The following is a 12,563-nucleotide window of genomic DNA, read 5'->3' on the forward strand; positions in this document are numbered from 1 at the left end:
CTCTAAAGCTGCAGCCCTGAAGGAAGAGGAGGTAAACACTAGGTGTGTATGTAGAGGGGGTGTTGGAAAGGAAAAGAAGCAGCATTTAATCTTTCTGCTGTGACACCTGCAGCCAGCAGACGCTCAGGTGTCCCTTGCTTTGAGGAAAGTGTGCTGAAAGATTCCCTCGGCAAACAAAAATAGACTCAGTGGAAACAAAAGTTAAAAGCATTGTATCCACCTGTGAGGGCTGCGGGCTGTATTTGGGTGAGTGATCGAGCTGGCGCGGTGGTGGGGAACCAACTGTAAATGGTTATAAAACAGGGGTATCGTTTTAAACTATTCAGCACCGAAGTTCATTTGGAAATAAAAATGTAATTTATCTAACAAGTGGTGAATTTATTGAAGTGCATTTATAACAGGAGATTTCAAGATCCTTAACTGTGTTTAAGAAAAGCAACTCCACAACATAATTTTAACAGGCTTTTTGTTAAAGCTGAAAGTGGATTTACTGTCAATAGTAAGTTTTTTCTGTTTGTTGTAAACTGATTTAAAGTCATCACGGATATTATCATTATCCTCACTTTGATTAAACACCAGTATTTCGCCTATCTACATCAGTTTAATTCTGTTAAACTAGTATAGAGAAAGCTGAAATGGTGCCAGGACACTACTGCTGCACTATTTAAAGTTTAATGGAAAGTCATTCCATATAAACACACACAGACCATCAAAATGATATATCATAGAGGACCGATATAAAAAGTTAATAATGTATTAACATAAACTTGATGATTTAGAGCTTAGCCATGCATTGTGGAGTATGCTAACTGGTGGCTTTAGCTTCCATTATTTGTAGGCTAGATTAGTCTCATAACAAAAACAACTACAGATATATATGAGGAGACCAGCTCCTTATGCAATATGGCAGCTGTATCACAGGAAGTTCTGCCTTCATTAAAATAAACATTTTGCCTGGCTGGTAAAGAGTAAAAATGGAGACACAAATGCAGAAAATGGCTGCCAAAATGGCCTAACTGGCCAATAAGAACTTCATACACTTACATATTCGGCCTGGGCATTTTATGTACTAGTCAAAATGACAATTGAACAGCATTGGATTTTATTGATAATGTTGATATGGTTTAGTTTTACACCCTTTAGGTACCTGTCCCCTATTAAAGAATAAAATTAAAAGAAAAATATTTTTTATACTATTGTCTGAAACACACCATAACATAAGAATACGACAGTGTTATTAGTGAACATTTCATGCTGTAACTTTGTGATGTAGATTTTAGAGACATTAAACACTGGAGAGGTCTGGTTCTTATCACAGCACTGTGAAAAACTGATTTTGTCACTGGAAAGTGTCCCTTTACACCACACTGTTATGTTTACATCTTAATGCTGTAATTTTTTAGTTTTACATCCTCAAAAGTCGATAAATTCCAATAAATTCAAACAATTATGTTGTTGTTTATAGTCAACATTTTATGTGAGTGATCAGCTGACCCTACCCTGTCTTGTGTGATTGGTTCAGTTGTGCTTTGGATGATTGGTTGTGACTGGGCCACACAGAACTAAAAATAAAGTAAAATAAAATAGTTTAACATCTGAAACTAATTTACCAGGCCAGTAATCGTCTTTGGGGTTTCTTGCTTGGGTCTTCAGTCTAGTCTGCACTTGCGTTTTGTGTACATTTAAAACAAGACTTTCCCGTCTACTGACAAATCTCTGGTCTCTTATCTTCTGCTGTGTTTTTCTAAGTCTGGTTCCTTTTGAAGTTGAAGCCTTGCATGGCCCATAGCAAATCCTTTGACCCCAAGTATCTCTGGGTTTCCTTTGATTGTATAATGCTAAGAACCTGTTTTGCTTCCTGAGAAAGGAGACGTCTGGCTCAAAAGCCTTTAGGTTCCGATAACACAGCAGCTGCACTTTACATTTCAGCCTGAGCAAGAAAAGTACAAAGACACTTTAAGAGTTTTTGTACCTGTTTAGGTGTCTTTGTGGATGATTCTGTTTTTTTTTTTTGTTTTGTTTTTTTTTCTCACACACCACTTTCTGCCTTCTTTCTGAAGTCTGTTTTTCCTCCCTGTGTGATGTTCCAGCGAGAGTGTTAATTGGACTGGGAGCTTCGTTTGCAAGTGTGAAAACATTGGTGTGAATAGTTTGGAACAGTCAGATTGTCTGCTATGCTTAAAAATCTCTTGCTAGTGATTTAAGAATTTACTTGCACAAACATATCCCAATTAGAAGCTCTAATCATATGTCACAAACCTAAGGTGTAGTCGATCCTAAAGGCCACATCCTGCTCTCGTCCTTTCTTACTGATCTCTGTGTTTTAATAACGTCTCATGCATTTCCGTTTTTTGTGGATAATTTCCCTTTTTCTGTCTCCCTCATTTCCATTCCACTGAAAGAGGAAGTGTGAGAGAAGGATTCCAATAAAACAGAACTCCCCTCCTCTCCCACGTGGGATCGGGCTTAGTGGGAAACAGAAGCTGCCAGGGGTTACTGTCAGGTCTCAATGTCCTTCCTCTCTCTCAACAACCTGCTGAACAAACCTGACCTTGTCCGTTTTTACAGTGGAAATGAACCCTGGTAGTTGTGCTCAAAGGTTTACAAACCTGTGCTAATGCAAACAGAGCTAACTACACAGGGCTCTGGGAGCAGCAGCTTGTGAACCACATATTAGCTTATTTTTCAAGAATTTAAAGCGGTAATGTAGTTAACAAGTCAGGTTTCATGGGCTATTCAGCAGCACAACATCACAGAGATGACTCCAAATGGTCCAGTTAATTTAGTAGATTTTAAGAAATTATTTGTTGTCCAAGAGATGGTCCAATATAGGCTTATTATACTGTTTTAATGTTTTGTATAAATTTATATATACAGCTTGTTTAAGACTAATTGATGTCTGTTTGCCTAAGAGACGGACAGGTTTTATTGTCTGGGCAGTTGTAGATGTTAATTGTGCTGTATATTGGTCTCTCTCTCTGTGTGTGTGTGTGTGTGTGTGTGTGTGTGTGTGTGTGTGTGTGTAAAATGTTTTACATTTGAATCAGTGGAGGTTTCCTTAGGGCTAGACAGCAACTGGAGAGATGGGGCTCTGGAAAGTGCCATCTGACTGGTGGGTGGCAGTTCTGCCTGGCACGGTGCTCCCTGCTGCCCGCAAACTAATGTAAACCACACTGGTTACATACTGCACATCACAACCATTTCACAACAGTTTTATAACCATTTCCCCTGCCTCTTAACTGCTCAGCTGTAATTACTGCACAGAATGAATGATATGGGTATCTGATTTTGAAGGAGAATGTATCCCTACCCCATTTTGTCTGTTTTCATTGGGGAAGTTATCAGATTGTCTCTAGCATCCATTTTGTGCTGAATAAAGACAGAATCACTGTCTTCTTTTAAATTGTGGTAAGTGTTAGAAAGCGTGGTTTTATTTATTCAGCCTATGGTTGGCAGGTGGATTGGCGACTCCAGAGTGTCTGTAGGTGTGAGTGTGTGAGTGAATGTGTGTGTGTGTGTCTGTGTTGCCCTGTGAAGGACTGGCACCCCCTCCATGGTGTATTCCTGCCTTGCGCCCAATGATTCCAGGTAGGCTCTGGACCCACCGTGACCCTGAACTGGATAAGCGCTTACAGATAATGAATGAATGAATGAATGGTTGGATTTGCATTCATTTTGACACCACAAGTATTCCCATAGGCTGTAATTCATGCTAATTATTGTAGAGAGACATTATTGGTGTAGGAAAACATGAAAGTTTATAATGTAAAATGCATTATATAAAACAGATTGTTCCAGTCTTAAAATCTGATTGGCTGAATTCCATATTAATGCACCATTGTATTAAACCCAGTCAGTTTTGTTAAGTTTCCCCCTGAAGAGTGTGATACTGAGACAGAAACGCAGTGCTATGCATTGCTTGGTTAAGACATTTCTACCTCCTGCAACTTCTCCTTTAGTATAAGAGTGCCTTCAGAAAGAGGACAAAATAGCTGTGCTTTTGTACTCAACTTAAAAACCTAAAATACAGATGAACAGGTTGTTTTTACATGGAGTGACTACACTATAATAATATAGTTTAACCTTCATGCTCATGTTGCCTAGCAACAGTGCTCACTGTTACCAGACTACATTGTGTGGTGGAAGAATACTTTTTTTTTCTGTAAATAAATACAAATATGAATTAAACATCAATGCATTTTACAATATTATATACTGACTGCTGTTTTATAAAAGCAATAAGCCACTTGCAACTTTGTGATAAAATCACAGTAACACGTGGCCTCTTATGGGTTATTGCTTTATTAAATATTGTATAACACATAATGTTTGATTGTGTACAGTCAGGTGAAATTTGTTAACATCAAAAGTAAACCTTAACAATGGGCTCATAATACTCTAAATACACCTAACACTCATTTAAGAGCTTTATAAATGCAAAGTTATTTAAATCAAAAAAGAAAAGATAGACTTTTAATGATAATATCAATCTGGAATTAAAATTCATATGTCCACCAACGTTAAGGCTGTTCCTGTCTGCTGATTAGCTCTGATGTTCTGTAGCTGTACTACAGTGAATCTGATGTACTGAGTACAGGGTTTATCATGTCGTGACCAGGTCACAGGCAACTCTCCCGGCTCCATGTCCATGTGCCGGCCCGGTCAGGTGCCTCAGTCCCAGACTCCAGCTCCGTCAGCTCCAGTCTAATGGTTTTTTCTTAAGCCGGTCTTTGGGCCTCTTCCCGTGCCCTCCTGAGCGCTGAAGGGTCCTGACTGTGGCAGGTGGACTAACTCAGGTAATCCCGCTCCCCTCAGCTCTTACCTCGGCTTAACAGGCCTCCTGCCAGGCCTCCTGATGATCTGGCTGAATGAGCTGCTCATCTGTCGATTCATCCCAAGGAACTCACTCGGCATCGAACCCTCCTCCAGCTCTGATCGGATTGGCAGCTGAAGTAGTACTTTAGCCTGCTGTTGAGTTAGGAAGGTCACAGATTTGTTTCAAGTCCTTTCTGGGCAGAACTCCCTTTCCATCACTTTTCTCTAGCTTCACATTCTGTTTACATTCAGCTGTTGAATGCCTGATTCCCTGTGATGACTGGTGCCCCGTCCACGGTGTGTTCCTGCCTTGTGCCCTGTGGTTCTGGTTAGACTCTGGACCCACCACAACCCTAAACAGGATGAAGCAGTTACAGATGTTGAATGAATGTTATTTTAGCTACTAAAGAGTGGAAAGTCTTTAAAAATACTTATTATCATTATCTGTAAACACTTATCCAGTTCACGTTCGCGGTGGGTCCGGAGCCTACCCAGAATCAACGGGAGCAAGGTGGGAACACACCCTGGAGAAGCCCCCGCTTCTTTAAAAATAAGTTCTATAATTATTTTAAATAACAGTGTAGTTTATTAATTCTCCTACTTTCAAAGTGGCCTTTATTTCTTTAAATTTAAGAATGTATTCATTCTGTTATACCACTTCTGCACAAGTTAAACCAAGACAAATATCTAAGGACGCATATTCTTCTCATGTTTGAGTTGATGGATTACTGTCACCTGAACGCTTCCCATCTGAGTGACTCAGTTCCTTTCCTGCTGTGATTGTCATTATTGGCAATTTAGCTGTTTCAAGCCACACAAATGCTATGTAAAAGTAATCCACCCGCTCTGACACTGATGCCTAGATACTGGACAACTTTTAGGAGGCCTAATATTTTCTGTGACATAAAAAAATACATGTCTGTTTGGTTCATTTGTTTTTCATGTATATGATTTCTGTAAAGTATTTTGGTATTATTATTATTATTATTATTATTATCATTATTTATTGGTGAAAATGGGTTAAATTCTTAAACAACACCCTAGGGAAATGTATCTGGATCCGTTTGAAAGGCTTTTCATGTTCAATTAACTAGCAATATAATCATGACATGATGAATGGCTGGTGCTAATTCTGTAAAAAAAATATTCAAAAAAAAGATTTATGCATAATGACATATTTTACCATTCTGCTAATTGTATTTTTTAAAACTAGTCTCAGTGCTTCTTATATTATGCAATGACTGAGCACTAGGTTATGGCTCAGTCACCTCAGTATTCTGCATGACACACTGTGCTGGATAATAAGTACTTAGTCCACTTATGTCATGTCCTCTTCCTGTCCAGTCAGGCTTTATGTAAGTGAGTGGTCAGTAGCCCACACTGGTGCACAGGTGTCTTGTGAGAAGGCCCCCACTAATCCCAAGAACTGCCAACAAAGCAGTGGCCTAGAGTACAGAGGGCTTTGTGTGTGTGTGTGTATGTCCTTTTCTATAATCTTCACCAGGTGTTCTTACCAAACCCCCAAATTCTCTGACCCTTTAATCAGTCAGTTCCTTTTTCTGCTGTTGTGAGGGAGTAGGGGAGTAAATCAGGGAGTGAGTATATGAAGTTGTGAGTTAGTTAGTGAATTAGTGAATGTGTGAAGGAGTGAGTTAACAATGTGAAGGTGTTATTGTGTGAGGTAGAGAGAGAGAGAAAGAGAGTGAGAGAGAGAAACACTGGGGTTCAGGTTAGGTTCCTACCTGCCAAATGCTGTTGTTGTTTCAGATTAGCCACTTGTCTAAATCCCACTCCCATTGCTGGACAGGCTGAGCCCATCTGTCAGCGAGCTCCTCTCTGAACAGGGGGGAGCAGAGGATGAGAGGTTCTAGAGGAGGAGGACAAAGAAGAAAAGAGGATAAGACAAGCTTGGGGAAGTGGAGCTGCATGTTGAGGAAGCCGTGTGGTCACCAGGCCTCCATCTCTCCCCTCTGTTTGAGCTGCAGGTGGCCTACAGCCCAACACTTTGAATGAATTCCTCAGTCAATTCAACAGGCCAAGCATTCAGATGGATTCTGTCAATTTTGCATCAAACACTTTTTTTGTGTCAGTCTTTCTGGGCATTTTTCACTTCCCTGTCCTTTTGCAAAATATGTGGTTACTATTCTATTTTCTCTTTTTGTTTATGTTGGAAAAAATATATGATCTGAACAGCTCATTAATGTTTTGGAGTAAAAAAGGTTCATTGTAAGTTTGACCTCTTCTCAGTGGCGGTAATGGAAACCGGACCTTGTGACATCTCATATATATTTTATTTGCTACCCAAATCTCCCAGTGAACCTCCATATCGTTGCTGTCTAAAGAAAGACATTCATTGTCTGTAAGCGCTTATCCAAGTTCAGGGTCACGGTGGGTCCTGCACCCTGGAAGGGGCACCAGTCCTTCACAGGGCAATCACACCTATGGACACTTGATTTGAGTCACCAATCCACCTACCAACGTATGTTTTGGACTGTGGGAGGAAACCCCCATAGACACAGGGAGAACACACCAAACTCCTCAGAGACAGTAACCCGGAGTGGGACTTGAACTCACAACCTCCAGGTCCGTGGAGCTGTGTGACTGCGACACTACCTGCTGCACCACCGTGCCGTCCTAAAGTAAAACATGAATCCCTGAAACTTTAATGTCAATCTAAAGAGATTTAATTCCAAGTAAATTTGGAGCATTTCATTTGGTTCATTCTTCATGCTATTTTCACACAGCGCTATTTTCAAATACTGTAGTAAACAAAATATTGACAAAAATGGAGATCCATGTTTTTTCTGGACAGCAACAATGTGTCATCTGAGTTTTGGAATCTAATTATAAAAAGGCAGAATATGTAGAGATACAAAATTAAATCCTAATTTTCTTTGCATATGTGTTTGGTTGACACCACATTGCATATTGTCACTGTTCAATTAAAAACATATATCTCCTGAAAAATTAACTTTATAGGAGAAGGAAAAAACCTCCTTAACTTTCAATGGAAGGGCATTTACAAAGACTTCATTCCAAGTGATTTTGGAATGTTTCTATTGGTCCATTCTTCATGAAATTTTCACATGATCTGAAGCTGCTGTGATCAAATGGTGTTGTAAATAAATCAACAAAATATGTGATATCCTTATATTCAGTGACATTAAGGTTCACTCATTCAAAACACAGGCATATACCTGAATGCACAGTTTGTATAATCCATAGAAAAACCTGAACTAAAAGGTACTGTTCTGGAGCAGCTGCATATGAACCTAAAGTGCCCATGCCTATAGCTAGGTGTTGGATAGGAAAGTATAAAGGCCTTCAGCATTAGGAGCAGTGGATATATGATCTCTGGAGTGATGGAGAAGTATTGGGATGGTTTAGAGTGCCGTTTGTGATGTACGGCTAATCATCCAGTGTCTTTACTTGACTGCATGGCTGTACTTGCTCAAAAAAGCCACACTGAATCCTTGATTGACTTTGTTTAATTAATCTGTAATTCAGCAAGGTACAGTTTCTGACAAATCAGTGACTTTCCCTTTAAATGTAAAACACAGTGAAATACAGTGGCGTCAATGAGAAATGCGAAAGGAACATGTTCTCATGTTTCCAAATCAACCCCTATAGCCTGGGTTGTGAGGCTGTAAACTGATTAGCATGCTAATCATACAACAATATACTTTTCTAAGTTGTTTTGTCTGACTTTTTGGCCTTTCTTTACTGAAAGGGTTTTTCTGTAACTCTGTCCCCTTTCTGGCTGCTTTTTTCCTCCACGGGAAGTGAAGGCCCTGTTATGAGGACTCATAATCTGACGCCAGGAAGAGGGTTTGTTCACAAAAACATAGGCTAATTTATGTTAGCCTTTCACATAACCTCTTCCTGTTTTGGCTCCAGACACAAAACCCCTGCTGCCAAGACTTAGCATATACACGTAAAAGACCTATTCTAAAAAAAATCTAAATAATTACCAGATAATGACAACATTGGAGTTCTTGTGTTCTTTGCAGACATTCATGTCAGACTTTGTGTGATTTATTTTTGATTTTCCCACAGAAAACTATTCTTCTAGACTTGCTTTTCACATATGGTCAGGTGACGCAATGTTTTCTCCAAAGCTCTTTCAGTGCTAAGCAGCATTAGAACAGTTTTCTAATCTTTTAAGATGCTGTGGCGCACGGGACCTGAGGGCAGAATGCCTGGCTGATGAGATGACCGCATGTGGATGCAAAGGTTCCCCGTCAGACTGCTCTCACACGTCACTGAGCCAGGAGACCACTGATCCTCTAATGATGTTTACAAGGAGAGAGTACCGTCTGTTCCTGGCCTTCTGTTCCAATCGGTGCAAGAGCGATGTTGTTGTAGGAGTGAAGTGGAGACTGAACCTGTTGTGGTCTGTTTGAAGGCACTGTTACTGATGGCACTGTCAGTTTTACACATATTTATGTTAACCTTAACTGTTGGAGTGATTTGTATTAGAGACAAAATTAGAGGCAGGAACCAGGACCCAAAATGGGGGTGGGTGGGGTGTCTCTGTGTGTGGGGGGATGCGGCTAAGTAAACAATCCTTATATCATCCACTCATTCATCCTCTGTAACCACTTCATTCTTTTCAAGGTTGCTGGGGATCTGGACCCTGGTACAAGGCAGGAACACTCCCTGAACAGGGCTCCAGTCCATCACAAAGGATCACACACGTTTGGACAATTTCACCCAATCACTCACGCACTCACTCACACCTGTGGACAATTTCACCCAACTAGTCTGCCTAAAAACATGGTTTTGAACTGTGAGAGCGGCATGGTGGCGCAGCAGATGTCGATGTCACACAGCTCCAGGGATCTGGGTGTTCTGGGATCTGATGTTTCCGTGTGGGTTTCCTCCGGGTGCTTCAGTTTCCGCCCATGGTCCAAAAACATTTGTAGGTGGATTGGCGACTCTAAAAGTGTCTGTACATGTGAGTGGACCCACCGTGTACCTGAACTGGATAAGTGGTTACAGATAATGAATTGTGAAAGGAAACCAGAGCACCTGGTGGAAACCCACATAGATACAGAGAAAACACTCTTCATAGTCAGTAATCTGAGGCAGGGCTTGAACCCACAGACCCAGGACCCTGGTACTGTGTGGCAACTACTCTGCCTGTAGCCTGTACCTTAAATCCGGATTCCTGTAAAGTAAACATATATCTCTTACATGCCAAGTCTTGAGGCATCTTAGCCCCCTCCCCTCTCTTCTCACTCAGCCCCAAACTCCAGAGAATATGTGAGGCCCTTAGATTGGGTCCCATCTGCTCTGTTCCTCTTGTTAAAACAGCTCCACCTGACCTTGACAGCACTGGAATGCACTCTCACACACTCTCACACACTGCCAGTGACTCCTATGAAGCCATGTGGACAATTCCCAGTGGTGCCGGATCTGCTGCAGCCTCTGTAATTAACGCAGCTTCTTCCATCCTTCTTTCTGCTCCATGGTCAATACGAGCATTCACTTTCAGCCCAACTGAACAAACACAAACCAAAAGCTCCACAGCTCCGTTCAGGTTCACTACCAACATGTCGACACAAATGAGAGTTCTCTTGCTACCGAATTACAGCCTGCCTTCCAGCTTCAGGCAGCACTTTTTCTCCCGGCCGGAGTAGACCTTTTAAAAAAATGATGTGTCTCCATTCCCTGAGCACAATGGAGACCCATTTGTCTCTGTATCCATGGTGAAAGTAGAAGCTCTCTCTAGACTAATTGTTTGAGGAGATCTTGATCTGGATAAATCAAACATCTGATTATTTCTTCAAGGGCCAAGACAATGCCACTGCCCAAGGCTGGTGATTGTCAATAACCTGGTGGGTGGTCCTCCAGCAGAGTGCTTCAGTTAATAATATGTAACAAGGCTGCCTTTGGATCCTTCTACTCCAGCATAAGGTGACCTTTTGTGATTAGCTCCCCTTGAAGGAGAAGAAAAGAGCCGCTATGAATGAACCCCACTCCCTCCCAGGGTGCCACCAACTTCACACTGTCCACTGCCTCAGCGCTGAATAAAATCACACTCACGCCTTGTTTGAAGAAATGACTGAACTGGAAGCCTTCAGGCGGTGATGTAATGTGGCCAGGCTCAGAGGCGTACCTGCCTAAAAATGGGCATGTGCTGTGTGCTGGTGTTCTGGTGGGTGGTCCACCTTCTGATTCTTTATTAATCTGAGCTGGACTTAGATGCTGCCGCTTCTGTCTGACTATATCACATGCAGCTATAGGGGAAAGTTTGATTCACATAAGAGAAATGATTTAACCTCCATTTTTGTAATGTTAAGCTTCATATCAAATGCCACTTTTCCTCTGCATGGTATTGGCATTTTTTAGTCCCTGCTCACTCATGGCTCCAAGCGACCTGATAAGGGACTAAAGCAGAGCGCTGATTGGCCAGAGAGACATGCCAATACTGAAGAAATGCAGATAACCTGCACAAACTATGTGTGTGTAATATCTATCTCCAGGTTACAGTAGAGGTCACATTTGTTTTTATTTGACTCACAATGGCAGCTGTGTTCTTTTGAAGAGGTTCAGTGAAAAACTTTCAAGGAATGAAAAACCTACTGATCTGTCTGAACTGTCTGAGCTGTGTTCAGTCCCAAAACAAACATAAACAAAATGTGAATACACGCTGTGTAAACAATGCTTAAGCTTACCGCCACTGTTGTTGTTGTTTCCAAAGGCCACCGTTCCTGTTGGAGATGGTGTTTTGCGACATCACTAGCTACATTTCAGTGGGGGAGCTGCGGTAGAGGAAATAGGACCAGGTACCAGGTAAAAAGTGAGTCTTTGATAGCTATTAGCCAAGGATTACACCTCCCCCACGCCCCAATGCCCCAATGCCCAGCTCTACCTTCATGCAGCACAATAGATAATGAATCAATTTCATACCCAATACTGCACATATTGAATTCATGCAGAAACATATTAATGAAAATTATGTTAGAACTGTGCTTTGATCCATGGATTTCTGATCATGCCATGGGGCAGTGGTGCTGCTAGGCCTCTCCATCAAGTAGAAGGAGCTGTGTAGAACTGTTCTGCGTCGAAAATCGGTTAAACTGAGCTCAAAGACTCGTCCCCCACATTTGTGCCTCGAATCAGAACTGTGGGAGTACACAGAGGAGCCTGACAGGACGTGGAGCTCTTTATGTGGCGTTGTCCCACCTCAGCCCACCGGAAGCTGTGATTACATGCCAGGGGCGCCACAGTCCCCCAGCAAACAAATAATAACCCTCATCCTCTCCTCCTTTAATTAACCCCCCCCCCCCCCCCACTATCACCACACATATGCTTACCATCACACAGTTATTACCCAGGATACCCCGGGGGCCCCCAGCCGGCCAGCCCTTGTTTACAAATTCCTGCCATATTTCAGGATCTGGAGGACTTCTGTTAGGGAGGCGAGGAAAACAGCTGTTGAAGTAGAGACGGCTTCCGGAGTGCTCTTCTTTCTCAACAGCCAGTGGCATCCGGAATCATCGGTCAGGAATGTGCTGAAATGGTCAGGAGAAGGAGAGAGGCACAGGGCCAGCGGGAGCACTGGGCCAGCACTGTTATGTCTCATAGAAAGTGTAATGGGCATTGTTTCCGGGGGCATTCCCGAGAATGAGTCTAAAAAAGAGGCTAAAGCTGCTTGTTGTTATGGAAACAACGGAGGACAAGGTGTCCTTAAACACCACTACAATGGGCTTTTGTGTTTTACTCCAGACACACCCCATGAA

The sequence above is a fragment of the Hoplias malabaricus genome, chromosome 17 (assembly GCF_029633855.1).
Source record: "Hoplias malabaricus isolate fHopMal1 chromosome 17, fHopMal1.hap1, whole genome shotgun sequence".
In the NCBI taxonomy this organism is placed as follows: domain Eukaryota; kingdom Metazoa; phylum Chordata; class Actinopteri; order Characiformes; family Erythrinidae; genus Hoplias; species Hoplias malabaricus.